The 25,585-nt window shown below is 37.7% G+C and overlaps 1 non-coding gene and 1 pseudogene across 1 annotated transcript; both read left to right on the plus strand.

Moving 5' to 3' along the window:
- Window positions 1–2,510, plus strand: LOC149837830 (peroxidase 22.3 pseudogene; annotated as a pseudogene).
- Window positions 2,511–23,887: 21,377 nt separating this feature from the next.
- LOC149837831 (small nucleolar RNA R71) lies at window positions 23,888–23,993 on the plus strand. The gene has a single exon (XR_016432256.1). It is a non-coding gene; the product is annotated as a small nucleolar RNA R71 (small nucleolar RNA).
- The last annotated feature ends 1,592 nt before the right edge of the window (window positions 23,994–25,585 follow it).

A 25,585-nucleotide genomic window follows, 5' to 3' on the forward strand; every position in this document is an offset into this window, starting at 1 on the left:
ATGGCGTATGGAGCGACTTTGTGTTGTCTGGCCTATGTAAGCTATTCTTAACGAGAAAATGCACAACAGAGGCATTTCCTTAACTGGATTTTCATGTGATAATAGATTTTATGTGATATGTTTAATACAATAGCAAAGCTCCATCTATAACATGGATTTTTCAATTAAAAACTTTGAAAAAAATATCTTTTTCAGTAATCAGCAAGTGAGAAAAACATTTAGAGCATGAAAAGCTACATTAAGAAAAATATACTCCTCAAAAAACTCAATATGGATCTAATAACTCTAAAACAACCGTTAGCTCATGGTAGGTACTACCACTTTATATATATATATATATATATATATATATATATATATATATATTGGCTACTAATGAAGGTACATAACTAATGAACTAGAAATTGTAGGTGCAAGTTGTATCGACTCACACTACAAGAAAACTGTGGATTAGCGACGAACGATATCCGTCGCTAAACAATTTAACGATGGATTGAAGACGGATTAGCTATGAATAGCATTCATCACAAATTTTTGGTCGCTAATTAGCAACAAAACTTATTTGTGGTTACTTTCGCTGCTAAATTATGACAGATTAGCGACGAAAATTATACGTCGCTAAATTTTAAAAAAAAACAAAAAAAAAAATTGCTCCATGTCGGGCGGTATTCCAGCAACAATAAGCCAGACTTGTACAGCACCCGACAGGCGTTGTACAGGGTCTTAGACTCGAGCGGACCGACCTGCTACTGCGGGCCGGTCTTCTGCACAGAACCGGCGTGCTCTCTGTTGCACTCTACGGCGTCATCGTCCTCCTCCGATATCAGCCCTGTCGTCCTCCGTGAATTGGCGCGCTCTCCGATGTGCTCTCCGACGTCGCCGTCCTCCAGCGATCGCTCTGCCTCATCACTGTCCTCCATGAACCGGTGTGCTCTCCATCATCGCCGTCCTCCAGCGACTGCTCTGTCTCGTCGCCGTCCTCCGATATCATCCCTTTCACTTCTGCTTCCCTTTTCCCTGCCACTTGGCCAGGGATGCCTTGATATGCATCGCCGACGACGGTCGATGAAATGGCCACCAGAAGAACCTTGAATCAAACTCCACAACTCATCAAGTTGAATAATGCTACCCACGCTGGGAGGAGCCCTCAGACCCCCCTTCTATAAGGGTAAAAACTCTGAATCAAACTCCACAACTCTTCAAGTTGAATGATGCTACCCACGCTGGGAGGAGCCCTCAGACCCCCCTTTCTGTAAGGGTAAAAACTCTGAATCAGACTCCACAACTCTTCAAGTTGAATGATGCTACCCACGTTGGGAGGAGCTCCCAGACCCCTCTCTTGTAAGGGTAAAAACTCTGAATCAGGATCTACAACTCATTTAGTTGAATGATGCTACCCACGGTGGGAGGAGCCCCCAAACCCTCCTCCTATAAGGGTAAAAACTCTGAATCAGGCTCCACAACAGTCAATGTGCAGGTCAGTTGGTGCTTGATGGAGCAATGTATGATCTTCTGCAGGATGTGCACAGAAGCAGAAAGAGAAGGGAGAGAGAGAGAGTGTGAGAGGGTTGATGTTCATGACCTCCTCCAGAGGAGATTTCTTTCTCGGATAATCCTGCAGTGCAGAGACTGGGTCTTAAATAATCATCTTCAGGGCACTTAAGTCTTTACAACCACTCCTTTTCAAGAATCGTCATTTTTTTTGGCACCAATGGAGGAGAGGGTACTTAAGTTTTTGCAATCGCATCAAACTCCAATGCTAATTAATGCTGACAAACATGGGGATATGAGACGCACATGCTTACATACGTGGTGCTCTTTGGGACCCCCGAACATGAGATGTAGCTAACTCCCCTGTTCTGGGGGGGGGGGGGGGCATATAACCTGCTTCGACTAAGGAGGTTATCTATATATGTAAATTTATAAAAACAACAATAGACAAGTTATTCTATGCTCTTTTTCAGGCTTCTTTGAAGAAGATTCCATATCATGGGGATAGTCCAATAGAAAAAACCAATTCTTATCCTTCCTCATTTTTGGGTCGGATCACTGGATCTGCCCCTTGTGCTTAGTTTTAGGATGTACTCATGATGATTTGTTATGATGGTCTAATTCATAATCTGAATTGCAACTTTTTATTTTTTTATTTTGTTTATTTATTGCAGCTTGGCGGGCCATCTTGGGATATGCCGCTGGGAAGGAGAGACTCCACAACGGCTAGCTTTGATGAAGCCAACACCGACCTCCCTGCACCCTCTTCAAGCCTTACCACTCTCATTGATGCATTCCAAGCAAAAGGGCTGAATCAGCAGGACATGGTGGCCTTGTTCGACGCACACACCATCGGCCAAGCACGGTGCCTGCTCTTTAGGGACCGTATCTACAACGACACCAACATAAATCCCCTCTTTGCTATCCTCCGCCGATTGCAATGCCCTGGCTCAGGTGGTGACGACAACCTGTCCCCTTTAGATGCCTTGACTCCAAATCTTTTCGACAATGTGGTGTGAATTTTATGAAAATCCTTTTTAAAACAATATTTTTAATGAAAATCAAGTGAAAGTCAGACACCAAAAATATAAAAACCGGCTCGCACGAGTGGTGGAGTCTGGGTCGAACTCAGGGAACGGGAAATACTCTTATTCAAACACACAACTACACTACTCTTTATTGCCAAAATAAAGAAAAAGAATTAAATAAATGAATGAATATCTAAAGAGTACTATCCTACGCAGAGGGCTTAAACAAATAATTAAAGTGCCTTATTACAAACCCAAATGAATTGAATTAAATGAAATAAAATCCTAATCTAAAAAGAAAAGCAAGTCTTCAGTGCTTGAGGCTTTCTATCCCTTCTTGAGGTAATGTATGTTTTCTTGAACTTAGGCTTTTCTGAGGGGCCCTTCCTGAGGGACTGAGGGATCTTCAGAGGCTTGAGATCACTTCTCTCGCACGTCCAAACGCTTTCCTGCAAAACAACAATACAAAACGCAGCAGTACGAATAGAAGTAAAACAATTCTAAGTTTAAAAATTCTAAAAGCAAATCTAAACTAACTCTAGCAAACCACTACAAGACGAATTAGTATAACTAACTAGCAATCTGTTGTAACAATTTAGAAACTAAAATAAAACTATAAACACCACCCGTGAATCTAGAGTAAACAACTATGATCTAACTACCGATAGCATAGACTCAAAGCAAATTAATGATTTCTAATGTAGAGAAGAACGTGAACGACACTATAATACGAAAAATCTAATTAAGCATGGCTAAGCTAAAACAAATTAATCACCCTATGTTGAATCAACTAAACTAAGCAACATGAATTAAGATGGCTGAATCACATATGAAATAAAATTCTAAAACAAATAACGTGACATAAACTAATGAAATAAATAACTAAAACATATACCTAATGCAATCAAACTAATGAAATCAATGCAACCATGGAGTAATGCAATCAATGACCCATGTAATGAATAACCAAAACAAACAATTACTAATGAAGTACCCCACGGCTAATGAAATAAATACTGAAGAAATCAACAACTAATAACTAAGAGCTAATAACCTACTGGTGAAATAAAATGACATAATGTTAGGCATAAACAACTAATGAAACTTAAATTCCAAACAGCTAATGCAATAAACTACTAAAATGATGCACCAAAGAAAGAACGACTACTGTAATAATGCATAAAAGGTATTAGGTAACAACTTACACTAGCTAATTCAAAACTGAAAAAAAACGATGTGAACTTAATATTATTTTTTAACCACTATTCAAAAAAAATCGATGACAATCAACAAAGAAAATACTATGCCTAATCCAACACACTATGTGATGCTGAAATTATACTCTAACCTAACCAATACTCAATAATACTAACTACCAGAAATCAAACGACTGACAGCCACATTAACAAAACGTGAAACAAACTACACGGCCTCACAATTTAACTTCAAAACAGATACTACAAATTTTTTCTTTTTCTTTTCTTTTTCTCTTTTTTTTTCTTTTTGCAAAGGTTGAAAACAAATAGTCTAATTAGCTGTAATGACAACAAAAGAATACAAAATATACTCTATGCAATGCTCATGCAAAACGTAAAGAAATATCCATGTGATGAAGCTCAAATCCACAAAGATGGGAGAGACGAATAGGGTTACCGAGTGATTCGCTAGAAGGGTTGAGAGAAGAACGGTTGATCCCTGGGCTGCAGTTGCACTTCTCTGTTGAAGATGATGAGGTAGCCAGCGATGAAGCAGTTAATAGCAAGAAGACAAGGAAACGGAAGAAGTGGAAGAAGGAGATGAAGAAGAAAGGAAGCCGGTTTTGAGAGAGAGATAGAGAGAGAGAGAGAGGCGTGAACTCCAACCAGGGAAAAAACGCCTCTCCTTTGCTTTACTATCTTATTTATAATATAATATTAGGTTAAAGCAAATTTTTCAACACAAGTCCAATATTTTCAATAATTTTCAAAAAGACCCACTTTAGTAAAACCTGTTTTATTGTCTAAAAAGAAAACTTCCTAAACTAATTAAAAATTATAAATTAGCTAATACAAACATAAGCTAACTAATCTACCATTAAGAAAATCTATATCTAATAAAAATACTAAAACTGTAGGGAACACTTTGAAAACTTGATTTTCTGATAAGATTTAATTCAATGCGATTTCTCAGAACTAACAATAAAAATGGGTTTTTAGAGTGATTTTAACACAGATCATGCATAAATAATTATTAATAAAATGCAAATATTATGCATGATCAAATACCCCCATGCTTATCGTTTGCTAGTCCTTGAGCAACTGAAGCAAAAGCAAAAATACTAAACTAGACACAATAAAAACCTAACTCACTTTCGTAGGAATCATGGTTGCATTTAGCATATGCAACAAGCCCTTTCAACCCCTGAGTTACCCCAGTGGACGAGTAAGGTCTCATGAGGGTTTGTAGTGATGCTACCCACAAACATCTGCGTCAAGTATGCATAAGAATTTTAAAACACAAAGCATTAGGCAGTTAAGGAGTTCGTTTCCACAAATATTTCATGTTATTGCATCATCAAAACATGATTAGAGTCTTCTACTTGCCACCACAGAATAAAATATTTTCTTTCACTTTTCTAAATAGCATAATCATTTATGTTTCATCCTCAGAAATTCAAATACATACATATCATTATTTACTTATCCTCACTCGTATGTGTTATGCACAAGTTTTCTCAATATTTGCTTTTAAGCAATGAACTTTTCTCTTTTACGCTCTTTTCTCTTTCTTGATTTTCAATTTTCCACATTTTTCAAATTTTTTTCTCTGAGCACTATACCCAATTTCCAGTTTTTGTGACCCGTGTAACGAGCTTTGGGTCAGTGACTCCCAGGCCAGATGACCTTAGGGCACCAGATACAAAGTATCCCTCAGACTCAATTGCTCGAGTCACTAGACCTTCAATTTTCTATAGTTTACGTATAGTCTACTTCTCTGTCATGTGCAATGTCAATATCTATTAGGCTCTTTATAAAGTCCATGTAACGAGCTTTCGGGTCGATGACTCCGAAACCAGATGGCTTTAGGGCACCAGGTGTAAACACCCCTCAGGCTCTACTTGCTCGAACAAAATAGGCCATAGATATCAACGTAGACAAAGAATTGACTTCCTTCGTTATCCTTTCCAACATGGACTCAAACACTTCAACTTGTGTCTAAGCCCATCTACTAGGGAGTACGAAGATATCAAACAACTAAACGTATGCTCGTTTCACTTTTTGAGCTCTTAAATGCAATATTGTTCATTTGCTTAGTTTTTCAAAAAAAATAAAACTGTGCATATCCATACTTGTGATTCAAAATAAACTCTAACATGCATCTATAATTATTTCTTTGAAATCCACATAAATAACCATGGTTTTCTAGATTCGTGTTAGAAAAAAAAATCGTGGGGCTTAAAAATTCTCTAAAAACGTTAGATGTTGCAAAGCAGCCATATAAGTTCAAACTCATTCCCTAAAAGTCTAATTTTTATGAGTTGACATAAAAATGCAAGTATAAAGACATAAAAAAAATTGGGTGTGCAAACTATACCCCCCCCCATGCTTGAATGACACTGTCCTCAGTGGCACTCCCCCATGCTTATATGAAACTAAGGGACTGCATATGAAAACAAGACAATCGGGAGAAAAGAGTAGAAGTCACCTGACATATGAATGCATGTCCTATGAATGCACAAGAATGGATACCTGATCTAACAATATACTCATGAGATACAAGAACGCAAAGCAAAATAACGAAAAACCATCTATGCTAAAAATACAACATACAAACCTGTGCTCCCCCTCATGCATCCACGAGGTTAATAGCCTCAATGTCTTGCTGCACCACCATATCAGAAATGTAGGGCTTCAGTCGCTGCCCATTAACTTTGAAAATGCTACCCGTTCGAGGGTCCAAAAGATCTACCGCTCCATGTGGAAAAACTCTATGGACTATGAATGGTCCATCCCATCTGGACTTCAGCTTCCGACGTGAATGATAAAGCCACACCTTTTGACCAGGCTCGAACTACTTCCTCACAATATGTTGATCATGGAAATGCTTGGTTCGAGCCTTGTATATTTTGGCACTCTCGTAGGCTTCATTGTGCAACTCCTCAAGCTCACTCAACTGCAACTTCCTCTCAGCGCCCGCTTGGGCCATATCAAAATTGAACTTCTTGATAGCCCAATATGCCCTATGCTCCAATTCAATAGGAAGGTGGCATGGTTTCCCAAAAACCAATCAGTATGGGGACATGCCAATCGGAGTCTTGAAAGCAGTCCTATAGGCCCAAAGGGCATCATCAAGGCGCTGAGACCAGTCCTTGCGGTCTGGTCGGACTGTCTTTTCAAGAATCCGCTTGATCTCTCTGTTAGAGACCTCAACTTGGCCACTGGTCTGCGGGTGGTAAGGTGTAGCAATCCGATGATGCACAGAATATTTCCTAAGTAAGGAAGCTACTTGCACATTACGAAAGTGCGTACCACCATCACTAATGATCGCTCTAGGGACTCCGAACCGGCTAAAAATGTTGTGCTTGATAAATCGAAGCACCTCCTTATGATCATTGGTTTGGGTGGCCACAGCCTCGACCCATTTTGAAACATAATCAACTGTCACTAAAATGTATACAAATCCAAACGATGGCAAAAAAGGACCCATAAAATCAATGCCCCACACATAAAAAATCTCAACAATCAAAATAGGAAGAAGGGGCATCGTGTCACGCTTGGCAATGCGTCCTGTCTGCTGACAGCGCAAGCACTTCCTACAAAAATCATGGGCATCTCTATGTAGTGTCGGCCACCAAAATCCTTATTGGAGGACCTTCGCGGCGGTCTTTCGACTAGAAAAATGGCCTCCACAAGCCAAGGAATGACAAAATGATCGAATGGAGTCATACTCCTCCTCAGGAACACACCTCCGAATCATCTGATTTGGGCATAATCGAAACAACTCTGGTTCCTCCCAAAAATAGTGCTTTACCTACGAGAAAAATCGATCTCTCTCATTGCGGTTCCAGTGCGCAGGGTACTCTCCAGCCACCAAAAAGTTGATGATATGCGCGAACCAAGGCAGATGCTTGACATGAAAGAGCTGCTCATCTGGAAATGAATCATCAATCTGCCCCTGATCAGTGGATGTCTCCACTGTCTGTCTGGATAAATGATCTTCTATAAGATTCTCACATCCACTCTTATCTCGTATCTCGAGATCAAATTCTTGTAACAGAAAGATCCATCGAATGAGACGCAGTTTGTCATCCTTTTTACTCATCAAATATCGCAATGCTGCATGATCTGAGTAAATGATGACCTTGGAGCCTAACAAATATGAGCGAAACTTCTCAAGAGCAAAAACTATGGCTAGTAATTCCTTCTCTGTGGTGGTATAATGCATTTGCGCATCAAAGAGGGTCCTACTAGCATAATAAATCACATGAGATCGTCACTCAATCTTCTGACCGAGAATCGCTCCAACCGCGTAATCTGACGCGTCACACATAATCTCAAATGACACTGACCACTCAGGAGATTGAAGAATAGGAGCAGTAGTCAGAGCCTCCTTCAGGGCCAAGAATGCCTTCAGACAGGCATCATCAAACAAAAATGGTTGATCTTTCGTTAGCAGGTTGCACAACGGTCGAGAAATCTGGCTAAAGTCCTTAATGAACCTTCTATAAAAACCTGCGTGCCCTAGAAATGATCGCACCTGCCGCACAGAGGTCGGTGGAGGTAATCTAGCAATGGTCTCCACTTTGGCCTTATCAACCTCGATTCCTTTCTCATACACAATATGTCCAAGAACAATCCCCTGTCTCACCATGAAATGACTCTTTTCCCAACTAAGAACCAGATTTGTCTCCCTACAACGCTGAAGCACACGAGATAACTTTTGGAGACAATCGTCAAATGAAGAGCCATAGACTAAAAAATCATCTATGAAAATCTTAAGGACATCATCCATCATATGCGAGAAGATCTCCATCATGCACCGCTGAAATGTTGCTGGGGCATTGCAGAGCCCAAACGGCATTCTCCTATAAGCAAAAGTGTCATATGGACAGGTGAACGTCGTTTTCTCCTGGTCCTCGGGATGAACAGCCACCTGGTTGTATTCTGAATAACCATCCAGGAAACAAAAATACTGTTGGCCCGCGAGTTTCTCCAAGATCTGGTCGATGAACGGCAGAGGGAAGTGATCCTTCCTAGTTGCACTGTTCAACTTTCTATAATCTATGCATACTCGCCATCCCGTGGTAGTCCTCATGGGGACAATTTCTCCTTTGTCATTCATCTCTACAGTGAGCCCAGACTTCTTGGGGATAACATGAGTAGGGCTCACCCACTGACTGTCGGAGATGGGATAAATGATCCCAGCATCCAACCATTTGACTACCTCCTTCTTTACCACCTCCTTCATATGGAGATTTAGTCTCCTTTGCGCCTCTCTTGAGGGTTTAGCACCCTCATCCATGATAATCCGATGCATGTAAAAGGAGGGGTCTATCCCCTTCAGATCTGCCACCGACCATCCAATCGCCTCTTTATGCTCGTGCAAGACCTGTAACAGCTGACACTCCTGTGTGTCAGTCAGGTCTGCGAAAATAATGACGGAGAGAGTCTGGTCCTTGCCTAGGAAGGCATACTTGAGTGAAGCCGGTAAGGGCTTCAACTCAAGCTCAGGCGGACTCTCTATGGATGGTCGGGCCAGCTTTTCTGCCAATTCAGGAAGCGGCTCGAAGTGCCAGGTCCAACTCAGATCACCTGTCCGACTCTCTATCGACCCATGGCAATCTTCTTTGAGTGATTCATCAACCTCCTCTAGAGGTGGATCACTCAATAACCAGGTATGCTCTGCTTTTACCATGTCCTGAATGAAGTCGACCTCGAAAGAAGCCTCATTGCCGGCAGGTCCCATCGCCGCATGAAAAATGTTCAGCCTCATCTTCCTGTTTCCAAATGAGACATACATCGCGCCTGTGCGACAATTAATGCATGCATTGACAGTGGCCAGAAAGGGGCGTCCAAGAATGATGGGGGTCTGTCGCATATCATTAACTCCCTCTATATCTAAAATGATGAAGTCGACAGGGAAGTAGAAGTCCTCTACCTTGACTAGAACATCTTTCAGAATCCCTTGCGGGACCTTGATTGATCTATCTGCAAGCTGCAGGGTCATAGGTGTTGGCTTCATCTCCTTTAATCCAAATTTGTCATAAAAGAAACCCAGAAAGATATTGACACTTGCCCCAAGGTCGAGCAATGCACGCTCGACAGTGATTGGTTGCACTTTTGGAGTTGATATTTTTAAACAATATTTTTCAATAAAAACATGGGAAAATCGTCAACCAAAGATATAAAAACCGACTTTCCACCGAAGTGGCGAGTACGGGTCGAATCCACAGGGAACGGGATATTTCTAAATTAATTCCAAAATAAAACTTTATTAATAAAAACAAAGTTTACAACTATGTCAATGTTTACAACTTACATTAAACAACATTCTAAATTATGAAAATAAAATAAAATCGGAGCCTAAGTCTTCTGCAGGTCTCCGGGGGCATTTATGTCTTTTCACATCAAGTGCAGTCGCACATTATCATTGAATTACACCTGTGAACTTGTTCTAACTTAACAACCTACACAATAAAAATACAAAATCAGTAACTAAATCAAGAATTAATCTAAATTACATCTACAACTAATTCTATACTATTTCTAAATTAAACTACAGTTAATGTGAATATCTAAAACTAAAATTATACTAACTAAGTGAACTAACTAAGCTAAATAACTCTAATTACTCTAAATACTGTTAATATACTAACTACAATGTTAGAAAACAGTAAAACTACACGAAATCAGACAAATAGTTAAAAGACGGTTTTGTCCCTAAAGAAGGCAAAAATGGATTTTGACAGCTTTTCGCAAAACGACTGTTTGAGGGGTCAAACGAATTCCAAATTTGGTCAAATCACTTCTATTCTGTAAAAGACAGATCCAAGAAGCTGACACATTTTACATGAGTGAAAAATACGTTCTGGATCTCCAGAACGAAGCGTTTCAAAATCAGGATAATTTGGAAAATCGCAGGACCCGAAATTTCAAAATCAGAAAAAGCTGTTTTCATAATACACTTAAAAACCAGACCAAATCAACTCGGATTGAGCTGAAATTTGGTCTGCAGACAGTTAACACACCAATGTGAAGAATAGAAAAATAATATCCAGAAAACTCACGAAAAATCCACATGAACTAGCTAGTGCACGATCGGGTAAAAATTAGGGTTTTGGTTCAGTGCACTATTCATCCCTTTGAATCCATAATTGACATTTGGACAGTGAACTACGTACAAAAACAGTCTTAACTGAACCTATCCTACTGTTAAAATACAGAAAACAATAACAATTAAACTAAATTATAAAATCTACGCAATAACCTAACCTAAACTCACTAATACTCTAAATAAGATATCTAAATGAATATAAACTCTAATTAAACCTAATATATAACATCTAATATCACTAACTATGTTAACTAACTATCTAGGATTAATTAATTAACTACGGTTAGTCTAACTAGCTAAAATTACTTACGAACTAAATTAAACACTAACTATCTAATCTAAATGATAAATCTAACATACTCTAACTAACATGATTACCTATTGAACTCATTAATCTAATGTTAATTCTAACCTAATAAAGCAACTACTAATTTACGGTTATTCTAACTAGCTAAGATTACTTACTAACTAAATTAAACACTAACTATTGTTAACCTAATAACTAGGGTTAGTCGACTAAGTTAGATTAACTTAACTAAGGATGGTTAGATTGACTAGGTCTAAACAATAACTAGGGTTAGTAGAATTTAACTAAGGTCGGTTAGGGTTAAGAGGGTGTAACTAGGGTTCGGTTGAGATAACTAACTAAGAGTAGATTCTAACTAGTAATTAGGGTTATCTATCTAAGGTTAACTAGGGTTTACTCAACTAGAGTTAGTAGGGGTCGGTTAGGGTTAGATTAGGGAGTCGGTTAACTATGGCTTGCTAAGGGTTAATTAACTAAGATGGCTAGGGTCGGTTAAGATAACTAACTAAGATTGACTACGGCTTTAACTAGGGTTTAGCTTGGGTTGTATAGGGTCGGATAGTGTTAGTAGGTGGCGGTTAAGACTAACTAGAGGTTTGACTAAGGTAGGGTCGACTAGGGTTATGGCTTGGGGCGGTTTAGGTTAACTAGGTTTAACTATGGTTTAACTAAACTAGGGTTAGTACATGGGTTAAACTAGGGCTAACTAGTTAACTAAATTCAGGTTAGGGTTTTAACTAAAGCTAATAGCTAGGGTCGGTTAAGTTCCTAACTAAGGTCAACTAGGGTTTAACTATGGTTAAACTAACTACCTAAGGATAGGGTTAGTTAACTAATGATAGGGCTAGACTAGGGTTAAATAAGGTCGGTTAGGGTTAGAAGGGTGTAACTAGGCTCGGCTATTGGGATTAGGTAGGGTTTAGTTGGAAATTCGACTAGGGTTAATTAGGTTAACTAAATACCTAGGGTTAATCTAACTAACGAGGGTTAGTCTAGGTGGCGTTTTTGAATAAAGCATTGACTACACACCAACCTAGAGTCATTAACTAATCCAAGGTAGGGTTAATCTAAATTAATTACTATATTAAATATACACTACAATTAGAATCTACCTAATTAGACCTACACGAATTTACAAACCTAATTTAATTCAATAACTTACCCTAATTAAATACCACGATTTTCTAAAACCTAATTCTAATGCTACATTACTAATTTGAGTAACACCTAATTAAGACTAAGTCAATCTAAGCAATACTAAATAGGGCTTTAAAAATAGCAATCCACGAATTTGGTATGAAACCTCTCCTCTCATTATTGTATTAATTGCACTTAGGAAAGTGTTCAACTTCAAAAACCGTCCAGCCCATTTTTCATTAAAAACATTAACTTCTTTTGAAAACCTTTCCCAAAACACCAAACACGTTTTTGGATTAGCTTTAAATGCTCATTTCAAATTTTCAATCTTTTCTAAAAACGTGTAGCCACATTTAGCATGACCTTTGGAATTCAAAAGGGGTTTCCAACTTTGAAAATGAGAAGGCATTTATGATTGGATTGGGAAATGAAGCTCTCCTCTTAATTGCCTTAAATGCATATTGGGAAAGCTCATCTTCAAAAATCGTCAATCCCATTGGGAAATACATTTTTCCTTGTTTCCATAAAGGCATTATCTCCTTTTTTTGAAAACATTTCCCAAAGCCCTTTACACGTTTTTGGATGTCTTTAAATGCACATTTAGAATTTCAAAACTTCCACAAAACTCGTGTAAAGGCTTTTTGGAAGGACCTTTGGAATTCCAAAGGGTTTCCAAAAGTCGTGTAACCCTCATTAAAAGACCCTTTGGAATTCCAAAGGGTTGCCTTGTTGGAAAAATAAAGCATTTATAATTGGGCTAGGGAATAGAAATTTCCTAAAATGCAATTCACGATTTTAGAGGGATTGGTTTTCTACCAAAAACGGATTGCCAACTATAAAGACTCAAATGCCCTTAACGAAAATCTACATTATTTACATACCTAGGCTAAAATAAAATTAATCTAACTAACTTACTATCTATATAAATTAGTCTAAGGGTATGAATGAGAATTAACGAATTGGAAAGCTCTATTGAATTAACACTACACCAAGAAAAACGAAATTCTATATTAATGCTAATTTAGCTAAAACGAAAATTAAAGATTTTAATTATTCTAAAGAACACATACCTAAACTAATTATCAAAAACAATAACAATCATCCATAAGCTTCTATCTACAGAAATTTTAAGCAACACACTAATTGAACAAACCTAATATGCAATCTACATTAAATTAGCAACATAAAAACTACAAACTAAGGATTCTAAGCAAAACCTAATTATGCTATCTTACACATAATACAACAAGACTATTAAAACTAAAAACATGAAGGAATGAACAAACTACTATGCTGGACATGAAATAAAAACAGAAAAACGAATTCTACACAACCCTACAACTCGACTAGCACCAAAAACACAAAACAGAAATTCATACTAAACGCAATACACGATTTAAAATATATGAAAAACCTAAACAATAATGAACAAATTGACATGAACATAACAAAGAAAAGAACTACAGAAAATGCTACAAACTGCTAGACATTCTATATAAAAACAGGAAAACAACAATCCGTACTTAACTTTTATCAAAATCTAAAAATGCCTAAAACATGAAATCTCATAAACACTTTTCCTAATGTACTAAACTCAATTAAAACAACATCCATTAGACTTAAAACAACTGAGAAAATGCAGACATATAGAAATCTCATTTCAAACACACGCACACACCCAAAACATGCCTAAAAACTCCCAACGTTGGATTAAAAAACATACAAGTAAATGACTCAAACACCTAAACATCCTACGTGCTGGCCTTTGCACGAACAAAAGCTATACTAAGGCTGACAAAAATACAGAAAAATGCAGCACATTACACACGCACATGATAGGTTTTAACTAGAAGCAATGGGTGAGAAGACCTACCTTTTGGGCGATCCGAAGAGTGGGGGGATGAAGAAGAGCGGACTTTGCTTGGCTTTGCACCGTTCGGGACCTCATTGATGCTGGAAATACACCATGGTACCATGTCCTACAGCTGCAACACGTTGGAAATCCACCGAAGATGAAGTGTGAACCGATTCTCGATCGGGGGGCGTAGAAGACCGGATGGAGGTAGAGCCGGCCCTTCTCGTTGGAGTGTTTCGCACTTCCACCCGAGAAAAGTGTTTCCCACCTCTGTTGCACCTGCAAAACACAGCAACAATGGAGATTAAACAACATTGGAGATTAAAGAAATGGAGAGGTTGTGAAAGAAGGCAAGAAAAAGCTTGGATCTCAAGCTTATTTTCATGCTCTAATGGAGATGGCGTGAAGATGGAAGATGAGAAGGGGGCTGGAGTTAGAATCGTGCCCCTAGGACACAAAAACCAAGGCAAAGACAGATGGAATGGGCGCCCCCTCTCCCTTTTGACGTTTTGGCCTCTTTTGGCTATTTTACAAAAACAGGTTTAAAATAAAAATATTTACTGGGTGCCTCTTTCTGCAGGGGGTTTTTAGAAAATGTTTTTACAAAACTTAAGTGGGCTGGAGTTGGGTTAAATCCATGTAATTTGGTCCAGATCCAAAGTCCACATGGGCGTCTGGATCCAAATCTCTCAAATCGGATCCGATATTTGACCCGTTACACTGTAAATGCCATAATTCCTTCAAATTAACTCTGATTTTAATGAAATTCGAACCAGAGCTCCCTAACATCATTATGCCCCTAAGTGTATGCTTTAAACCTATAGATGTTGCATTTATGCAGTGAAAATGTATTAATAAAACATGATATTTATGCATCATCAAATACCCACTTGCTAGAATAATTGCTAGTCCCTAGCAATATACTCTAACATGCAATAAAAATATGGACTACCCAATAACATGAAAGCTCTTATTAAAAAAAAATAAAATATACTAAAGAAATAAAAACTAACTCACTTTCGTAGGAATCACGGTTGCATTTAGCTTATGCAACAAGCCATTTAAACCCCTGGGTTACCCCAGTGGACGAGTAAGGTCTCGTGAGGGTTTGCAGAGATGCTACCCACAAACATCAAAAGCATGCATGAATAATTTTTCAGAAATCATAGGTAATCAAGAATTCATTGTAAACAAATATTTCATGTAATATACATTTTCAAAACAAATTCAGAAATTTCTTTGCCACCACAGTAAAAATCATTTTTCTTTCACTTCTCTAAACTTGTAATTATTTATGAATTTTCTCAGAAAATCAAGTACTATCATGTTTTGCTCATTTATCCTCACCTGTATATTCTCTGCACAGTAATTCATTAATTATTCATAAGCATTGAATTTCTCTCTTTAAGCTCATTCTTTTTCTTTTTATATTCTATTTTTCACTCTTTTTCATTCTTCTAAATTGAGCACTATTTCGAATATCCAGTCTCGTAACCCGTGTAGCGAGCTTTAGGTCAGTGACTCCTAGGCTGGCCGATCCTTAGGGCACTAGATACAAAGTATCCCTCGGACTTAATTGCTCGAGTCATTAGACCTTCTATTCTGATAGTTTACGTATAGTCTGCCTCTCGTCATGTGCAATGTCTCTATCTCTTAGGCTTTCTATGCAGTCCATGTAACAAGCTTTCGAACCGGTGGCTCCCAAACCAGCTGGCTTTGGGGCACCAGGTGTAAAACACCCTTCAGATTCTACTTACTCGAACTACAAAGGCCACAGATATCGACTTAGACAAGAAGATGATCTCCTTCGTTATCTTTTTCGTTAAGATACTCAAACATTTCATCTCGTGTCTGAGTTCCACTACTAGGATTCACGAAGACATCAACAACTAAACGTAGCTCTATTCTTTTAAACTCATTTTTCAAAAACATAATTCAATTGCTCACTTTTCTCATAAAACACACTGTGCATACTTATACTACAGTGATTCAAAACTTTATAACATATCAAATACTATCTTTTCTTTACTATTTCATAAACAACTACTCTATTTAAATCAGATAAGAAAAAAAAATTCACATGGGGCTTATACATTTCTAATTTGTCAGATCATGCAGAAATACAATCATAAATGCTACAACTTATTCTTAAAAGACCTACTTTTATGAGTTTTAAGCTATCAGACATGAAGAAAATTTTTAAAATTTTTTAAAAATTTGTGCATCTAAACCATCCCCCCATGCTTGAATGACACTGTCCCTAGTGGCATACAGAATAATGCAATCATGCAATGCAGATGCACACTACAGAACGATAAAATGAATAAGGAGAAAGGATTGATACAACCTGATATGCTCGATCCTCTGAAGTTGTCGATTGACTAGACTCTGCCCTACCACTATGCATGTACAAATGCATAGCTTTTTGCTCATCTGGTCAATGCTCTACTCTTGAAGACTTCTTCATATCCGTTTACTTGGACTCATACATTGATGGATCGGATGTTCATACATGTAAACAATGAAATTCAAAATAACATCAAAATAAAATTCAGAATAAAATACATGAATACTACTACTTTATTTTAATATACATATGATACATCATACACTATAGTTAATAACATAAGAACATTAATACATAAAACGACTAGACTATGTCAGAATAATATATCAATGCAATTAGTAAACCTAAATCTAGGTCTAAATCAGTAAAACAATGAACAAAAATAGCAGCTAACCTATGTTAGAATTAAACTAAGATAATCAATCTAATCTAAATCAGCAAGTTAACAACTATTCTATTTTAAACTATGTTAAACTAATCTAATTACTTTACGAAATAAAAGACACATCTACTCTAAATCAGAAAGTTAAACAAGTAACTATTTTAAACTATGTTAAAGCTATCTAATTAAACTATTCAACTATGTTAATACTGTTAATCTAAGTTGATTACTTCTATGAAATAAAAGATAAGCTATTCTAAATCAGAAAATCAGTAAATACAGGAATTCACACTATTTAATCTAAGACTCACATGTTTAATAAATCATTGAAGCATGGAATTCAGTGAATCTTTAAGAAAAACAGCAAATGAACCCTATATTTTTCTAACAATGTTAATTCTACAAACTAAAACAATTAAATAAACTAAGCTAAACTAAACACATATATTAACAAAATGATATCTCAGAAATAATCAGAATAAATTGTCGTTCCCCGGCAACGGCGCCAAAATTTGGTTGCACTTTTGGAGTTGATATTTTTAAACAATATTTTTCAATAAAAACATGGGAAAATCGTCAACCAAAGATATAAAAACCGACTTTCCACCGAAGTGGCGAGTACGGGTCGAATCCACAGGGAACGGGATATTTCTAAATTAATTCCAAAATAAAACTTTATTAATAAAAACAAAGTTTACAACTATGTCAATGTTTACAACTTACATTAAACAACATTCTAAATTATGAAAATAAAATAAAATCGGAGCCTAAGTCTTCTGCAGGTCTCCGGGGGCATTTATGTCTTTTCACATCAAGTGCAGTCGCACATTATCATTGAATTACACCTGTGAACTTGTTCTAACTTAACAACCTACACAATAAAAATACAAAATCAGTAACTAAATCAAGAATTAATCTAAATTACATCTACAACTAATTCTATACTATTTCTAAATTAAACTACAGTTAATGTGAATATCTAAAACTAAAATTATACTAACTAAGTGAACTAACTAAGCTAAATAACTCTAATTACTCTAAATACTGTTAATATACTAACTACAATGTTAGAAAACAGTAAAACTACACGAAATCAGACAAATAGTTAAAAGACGGTTTTGTCCCTAAAGAAGGCAAAAATGGATTTTGACAGCTTTTCGCAAAACGACTGTTTGAGGGGTCAAACGAATTCCAAATTTGGTCAAATCACTTCTATTCTGTAAAAGACAGATCCAAGAAGCTGACACATTTTACATGAGTGAAAAATACGTTCTGGATCTCCAGAACGAAGCGTTTCAAAATCAGGATAATTTGGAAAATCGCAGGACCCGAAATTTCAAAATCAGAAAAAGCTGTTTTCATAATACACTTAAAAACCAAACCAAATCAACTCGGATTGAGCTGAAATTTGGTCTGCAGACAGTTAACACACCAATGTGAAGAATAGAAAAATAATATCCAGAAAACTCACGAAAAATCCACATGAACTAGCTAGTGCACGATCGGGTAAAAATTAGGGTTTTGGTTCAGTGCACTATTCATCCCTTTGAATCCATAATTGACATTTGGACAGTGAACTACGTACAAAAACAGTCCTAACTGAACCTATCCTACTGTTAAAATACAGAAAACAATAACAATTAAACTAAATTATAAAATCTACGCAATAACCTAACCTAAACTCACTAATACTCTAAATAAGATATCTAAATGAATATAAACTCTAATTAAACCTAATATATAACATCTAATATCACTAACTATGTTAACTAACTATCTAGGATTAATTAATTAACTACGGTTAGTCTAACTAGCTAAAATTACTTACGAACTAAATTAAACACTAACTATCTAATCTAAATGACAAATCTAACTAAATCTAACATACTCTAACTAACATGATTACCTATTGAACTCATTAATCTAATGTTAATTCTAACCTAATAAAGCAACTACTAATTTACGGTTATTCTAACTAGCTAGGATTACTTACTAACTAAATTAAACACTAACTATTGTTAACCTAATAACTAGGGTTAGTCGACTAAGTTAGATTAACTTAACTAAGGATGGTTAGATTGACTAGGTCTAAACAATAACTAGGGTTAGTAGAATTTAACTAAGGTCGGTTAGGGTTAAGAGGGTGTAACTAGGGTTCGGTTGAGATAACTAACTAAGAGTAGATTCTAACTAGTAATTAGGGTTATCTATCTAAGGTTAACTAGGGTTTACTCAACTAGAGTTAGTAGGGGTCGGTTAGGGTTAGATTAGGGAGTCGGTTAACTATGGCTTGCTAAGGGTTAATTAACTAAGATGGCTAGGGTCGGTTAAGATAACTAACTAAGATTGACTACGGCTTTAACTAGGGTTTAGCTTGGGTTGTATAGGGTCGGATAGTGTTAGTAGGTGGCGGTTAAGACTAACTAGAGGTTTGACTAAGGTAGGGTCGACTAGGGTTATGGCTTGGGGCGGTTTAGGTTAACTAGGTTTAACTATGGTTTAACTAAACTAGGGTTAGTACATGGGTTAAACTAGGGCTAACTAGTTAACTAAATTCAGGTTAGGGTTTTAACTAAAGCTAATAGCTAGGGTCGGTTAAGTTCCTAACTAAGGTCAACTAGGGTTTAACTATGGTTAAACTAACTACCTAAGGATAGGGTTAGTTAACTAATGATAGGGCTAGACTAGGGTTAAATAAGGTCGGTTAGGGTTAGAAGGGTGTAACTAGGCTCGGCTATTGGGATTAGGTAGGGTTTAGTTGGAAATTCGACTAGGGTTAATTAGGTTAACTAAATACCTAGGGTTAATCTAACTAACGAGGGTTAGTCTAGGTGGCGTTTTTGAATAAAGCATTGACTACACACCAACCTAGAGTCATTAACTAATCCAAGGTAGGGTTAATCTAAATTAATTACTATATTAAATATACACTACAATTAGAATCTACCTAATTAGACCTACACGAATTTACAAACCTAATTTAATTCAATAACTTACCCTAATTAAATACCACGATTTTCTAAAACCTAATTCTAATGCTACATTACTAATTTGAGTAACACCTAATTAAGACTAAGTCAATCTAAGCAATACTAAATAGGGCTTTAAAAATAGCAATCCACGAATTTGGTATGAAACCTCTCCTCTCATTATTGCATTAATTGCACTTAGGAAAGTGTTCAACTTCAAAAACCGTCCAGCCCATTTTTCATTAAAAACATTAACTTCTTTTGAAAACCTTTCCCAAAACACCAAACACGTTTTTGGATTAGCTTTAAATGCTCATTTCAAATTTTCAATCTTTTCTAAAAACGTGTAGCCACATTTAGCATGACCTTTGGAATTCAAAAGGGGTTTCCAACTTTGAAAATGAGAAGGCATTTATGATTGGATTGGGAAATGAAGCTCTCCTCTTAATTGCCTTAAATGCATATTGGGAAAGCTCATCTTCAAAAATCGTCCAGCCCATTGGGAAATACATTTTTCCTTGTTTCCATAAAGGCATTAGCTCCTTTTTTTGAAAACATTTCCCAAAGCCCTTTACACGTTTTTGGATGTCTTTAAATGCACATTTAGAATTTCAAAACTTCCACAAAACTCGTGTAAAGGCTTTTTGGAAGGACCTTTGGAATTCCAAAGGGTTTCCAAAAGTCGTGTAACCCTCATTAAAAGACCCTTTGGAATTCCAAAGGGTTGCCTTGTTGGAAAAATAAAGCATTTATAATTGGGCTAGGGAATAGAAATTTCCTAAAATGCAATTCACGATTTTAGAGGGATTGGTTTTCTACCAAAAACGGATTCCCAACTATAAAGACTCAAATGCCCTTAACGAAAATCTACATTATTTACATACCTAGGCTAAAATAAAATTAATCTAACTAACTTACTATCTATATAAATTAGTCTAAGGGTATGAATGAGAATTAACGAATTGGAAGGCTCTATTGAATTAACACTACACCAAGAAAAACGAAATTCTATATTAATGCTAATTTAGCTAAAACGAAAATTAAAGATTTTAATTATTCTAAAGAACACATACCTAAACTAATTATCAAAAACAATAACAATCATCCATAAGCTACTATCTACAGAAATTTTAAGCAACACACTAATTGAACAAACCTAATATGCAATCTACATTAAATTAGCAACATAAAAAGTACAAACTAAGGATTCTAAGCAAAACCTAATTATGCTATCTTACACATAATACAACAAGACTATTAAAACTAAAAACACGAAGGAATGAACAAACTACTATGCTGGACATGAAATAAAAACAGAAAAACGAATTCTACACAACCCTACAACTCGACTAGCACCAAAAACACAAAACAGAAATTCATACTAAACGCAATACACGATTTAAAATATATGAAAAACCTAAACAATAATGAACAAATTGACATGAACATAACAAAGAAAAGAACTACAGAAAATGCTACAAACTGCTAGACATTCTACATAAAAACAGGAAAACAACAATCGGTACTTAACTTTTATCAAAATCTAAAAACGCCTAAAACATGAAATCTCATAAACACTTTTCCTAATGTACTAAACTCAATTAAAACAACATCCATTAGACTTAGAACAACTGAGAAAACGCAGACATATAGAAATCTCATTTCAAACACACGCACACACCCAAAACATGCCTAAAAACTCCCAACGTTGGATTGAAAAACATACAAGTAAATGACTCAAACACCTAAACATCCTACGTGCTGGCCTTTGCACGAACAAAAGCTATACTAAGGCTGACAAAAATACAGAAAAATGCAGCACATTACACACGCACATGATAGGTTTTAACTAGAAGCAATGGTTGAGAAGACCTACCTTTTGGGCGATCCGAAGAGTTGGGGGATGAAGAAGAGCGGACTTTGCTTGGCTTTGCACCGTTCGGGACCTTGTTGATGCTGGAAATACACCATGGTACCATGTCCTACAGCTGCAACACGTTGAAAATCCACCGAAGATGAAGTGTGAACCGATTCTCGATCGGGGGGCGTAGAAGACCGGATGGAGGTAGAGCCGGCCCTTCTCGTTGGAGTGTTTCGCACTTCCACCCGAGAAAAGTGTTTCCCACCTCTGCTGCACCTGCAAAACACAACAACAATGGAGATTAAACAACATTGGAGATTAAAGAAATGGAGAGGTTGTGAAAGAAGGCAAGAAAAAGCTTGGATCTCAAGCTTATTTTCATGCTCTAATGGAGATGGCGTGAAGATGGAGGATGAGAAGGGGGCTGGAGTTAGAATCGTGCCCCTAGGGCATGAAAACCAAGGCAAAGACAGATGGAATGGGCGCCCCCTCTCCCTTTTGACATTTTGGCCTCTTTTGGCTATTTTACAAAAATAGGTTTAAAATAAAAATATTTACTGGGCGCCTCTTTCTGCAGGGGGTTTTTAGAAAATGTTTTTACAAAACTTAAGTGGGCTGGAGTTGGGTTAAATCCATGTAATTTGGTCCAGATTCAAAGTCCACATGGGCGTCTGGATCCAAATCTCTCAAATCGGATCCGATATTTGACCCGTTACACTGTAAATGCCATAATTCCTTCAAATTAACTCTGATTTTAATGAAATTTGAACTAGAGCTCCCTAACATCATTATGCCCCTAAGTGTATGCTTTAAACTTATAGATGATGCATTTATTCAGTGAAAATGTATTAATAAAACATGATATTTATGCATCATCTGTGATGTCTCCTATGACACATGAAATAATTGGAGTCCCTGGGTCCTTAAGCTTTGGTGGGGTTTGATGCTGCAACACCGCACTCACTTGCTCAGTCAAGTATATCTTCTTCGGCACTTGTGACTTTAACTTTCTTTTCTGCGTACAAAGCTCCTTTAGAAACTTTGCGTATGCAGGGACTTGCTGAATGGCATCAAGCAAGGGGAGGTTTATCTGGACGTGCTTGAATATCTCAAGCATCTCCTGCATGTTCACTCCATGCTTGCCTAATGACTTCGGTCTCTCTAGCGCCTCAGGAAAGGGGGCTTTGGGAGTATAGGACTTTGAAGGCTCAGTTGGTAGAGCCCTCTCGCTTTCCTGAGGTGGGACGGTAGGGACAGACTGCTTCTCACTCGTTCTCTCTCTTTCTTCTGCAGCCTCCCTCGCCTGGTATTGCTTCCCATTCCTAAGGGTGATTACCGCTTGAGCCTACTCTTGATGGGCATCTGTCATGTGCAAGTCATGCATCGGCTCCTTACCCCTAGGGTTCACCACCGGTTGGCTAGGTAAAGCCCCCTCACTCCGCCTGCTAAGCGCCTCGGCGAGTTGTCCCATTTGCGTCTCAAGCTTCGCAATAGAATGTGTATGGGAGTTCAGATTTGCCTTGATATCCGAGAAGGCTTTCAGCATCTTATCCTCAAAGGACTGGCTGGACGAAGGCTCCTGAGACTGGGGTTGATTATAAGTAAGTTGAGCTAAAGGGTAGCTAGTTCTCTGAAATCCAGGCGCATAACCACCTTGCTTGGGTTGGCTTTGGGAAGGGTTGGGAGGTTGGGCTTGTGGATTTCTCCATGAAAAATTGGGATGGTTCCGCCAACCCGGGTTATATGTACTGGAATATGGATTGGGTGCGGGCCTAGCGAAACTCTGCGCCATCTGAGCTTGCTCCTGGACAAACTCAGGGTACTGTGGCGCAACGGGACAATCAACAACATGGTGTGCAGGGCTAGCACACAACGCACACACCTGTAGGACTGGAGAGGGACCTGACAACAACTGATCCAATTTTTGGGACAGTTGGTCGACCTTGTTTTGCAACTCAAGGTGCATCCCTATCTCGAATATACCAGCCTTCTTCACGCCATCTTGCACAAGTGTGGCCCTCTCAGATCGTGAAGCAGAAGCATGGTGCATGGAGTTCTTGCTCAAGGTCTCAAAAAGGGCCCATGCTTCATCTTCACTTTTGAGCATAAAAGTGCCCCCACAGTCAGCGTCAACCATTTGACGGTTCTTCTTAGTGAGACCATCATAAAAATATTGCACCAGTTGCCAGCGGGGCACCTGGTGGTGGGGACACTTGCGGAGAAGATCTTTCATCCTCTCCCACGTTTCATGAAACATTTCTCCCTCGATCTGTGAAAAGCTAGTGATGACTTTTCGATACTGGTTCGTCTTACCAATTGGGAAGTATTTCTTTAAAAACTCCCTTTGCATATGTTCCCAAGTGGTAATTTGAACTGTATCGAGGGCCTTCAGCCAATGCTTGGCTTTATCCTTAAGGGAGAAGGGGAATAACGTCAACCTTAACGCGTCATCTCCAAAATTGTTGATCTGCACTGTAGAGCAGATCTCGAGAAATTCATCGAGATGACGGTATGGGTCTTCGTTGCTAAGGCCATAAAAGGAGGGTAACATCTGGATGACACTGGCCATGATTTCAAAATGGTTCGCTCCCACATCAGGTCTTGTGATGCAGGAGGCAGGAGTGTATGTGTTGGGCATGAAGTACTCCCTAAGAGGACGGATCAACTGCTGATCTTCAGCCATGGGGCTGGATTGATGGGCTCTCCTAAAGAAAGATTCAGGATCCTCAACAAATTCGGCAAGCTCAGGTTCAAGCGAACGTCGCTCGTGCATGCACCAAAGGGTAGACCGGTGCAGCAACCATCCTAAATTGGGGTTTTCTACCTAACTAACGCGCTAGCGGCCAAACCACACAAACCACAAAGTGAGTAACAAAAACAATTACTGAAAACAAGAAATAAACAAGCACCACGCAGTTGCGCTCGGTAGAGAATTTACGAAAATGAAATCTATGTGCACGGTACCAATCGTACACAGTCACTTCTAAGGGGATCCTAATGGGTGAGTTGTGCAGAAAAGTAAGCTTGTCTCTACGGTATGCACACACGTGGTTCTAAGCCCAAATGCGAAAAGCAAACTAAACAATCCTAATTAAAGAACTGAATTAAACTAACAACTTATAAATACGAGAACAAACACAAGGCAATAAAGTGAATACTAGTATTTCGCCGTTCCCCGGCAATGGCGCCAAAATTTGGTGTGAATTTTATGAAAATCCTTTTTAAAACAATATTTTTAATGAAAATCCAGTGAAAGCCAGACACCAAAAATATAAAAACCGGCTCGCACGAGTGGTGGAGTCCGGGTCGAACTCAGGGAATAGGAAATACTCTTATTCAAACACACAACTACACTACTCTTTATTGCCAAAATATAGAAAAAGAATTAAATAAATGAATGAATATCTAAAGAGTACTATCCTACGCAGAGGGCTTAAACAAATAATTAAAGTGCCTTATTACAAACCCAAATGAATTGAATTAAATGAAATAAAATCCTAATCTAAAAAGAAAAGCAAGTCTTCAGTGCTTGAGGCTTTCTATCTCTTCTTGAGGTAATGTATGTTTTCTTGAACTTAGGCTTTTCTGAGGGGCCCTTCCTGAGAAACTGAGGGATCTTCAGAGGCTTGAGATCACTTCTCTCGCACGTCCAAACGCTTTCTTGCAAAACAACAATACAAAACGCAGCAGTATGAATAGAAGTAAAACAATTCTAAGTTTAAAAATACTAAAAACAGATCTAAACTAAGTCTAGCAAACCACTACAAGACGAATTAGTATAACTAACTAGCAATCTGTTGTAACAACTTAGAAACTAAAATAAAACTATAAACACCACCCGTGAATCTAGAGTAAACAACTATGATCTAACTACCGATAGCATAGACTCAAAGCA

Source organism: Nuphar pumila, chromosome 5, assembly GCF_984573655.1.
Source record: "Nuphar pumila chromosome 5, dmNupPumi1.hap1.1, whole genome shotgun sequence".
Classification (NCBI taxonomy): Eukaryota; Viridiplantae; Streptophyta; class Magnoliopsida; order Nymphaeales; family Nymphaeaceae; genus Nuphar; species Nuphar pumila.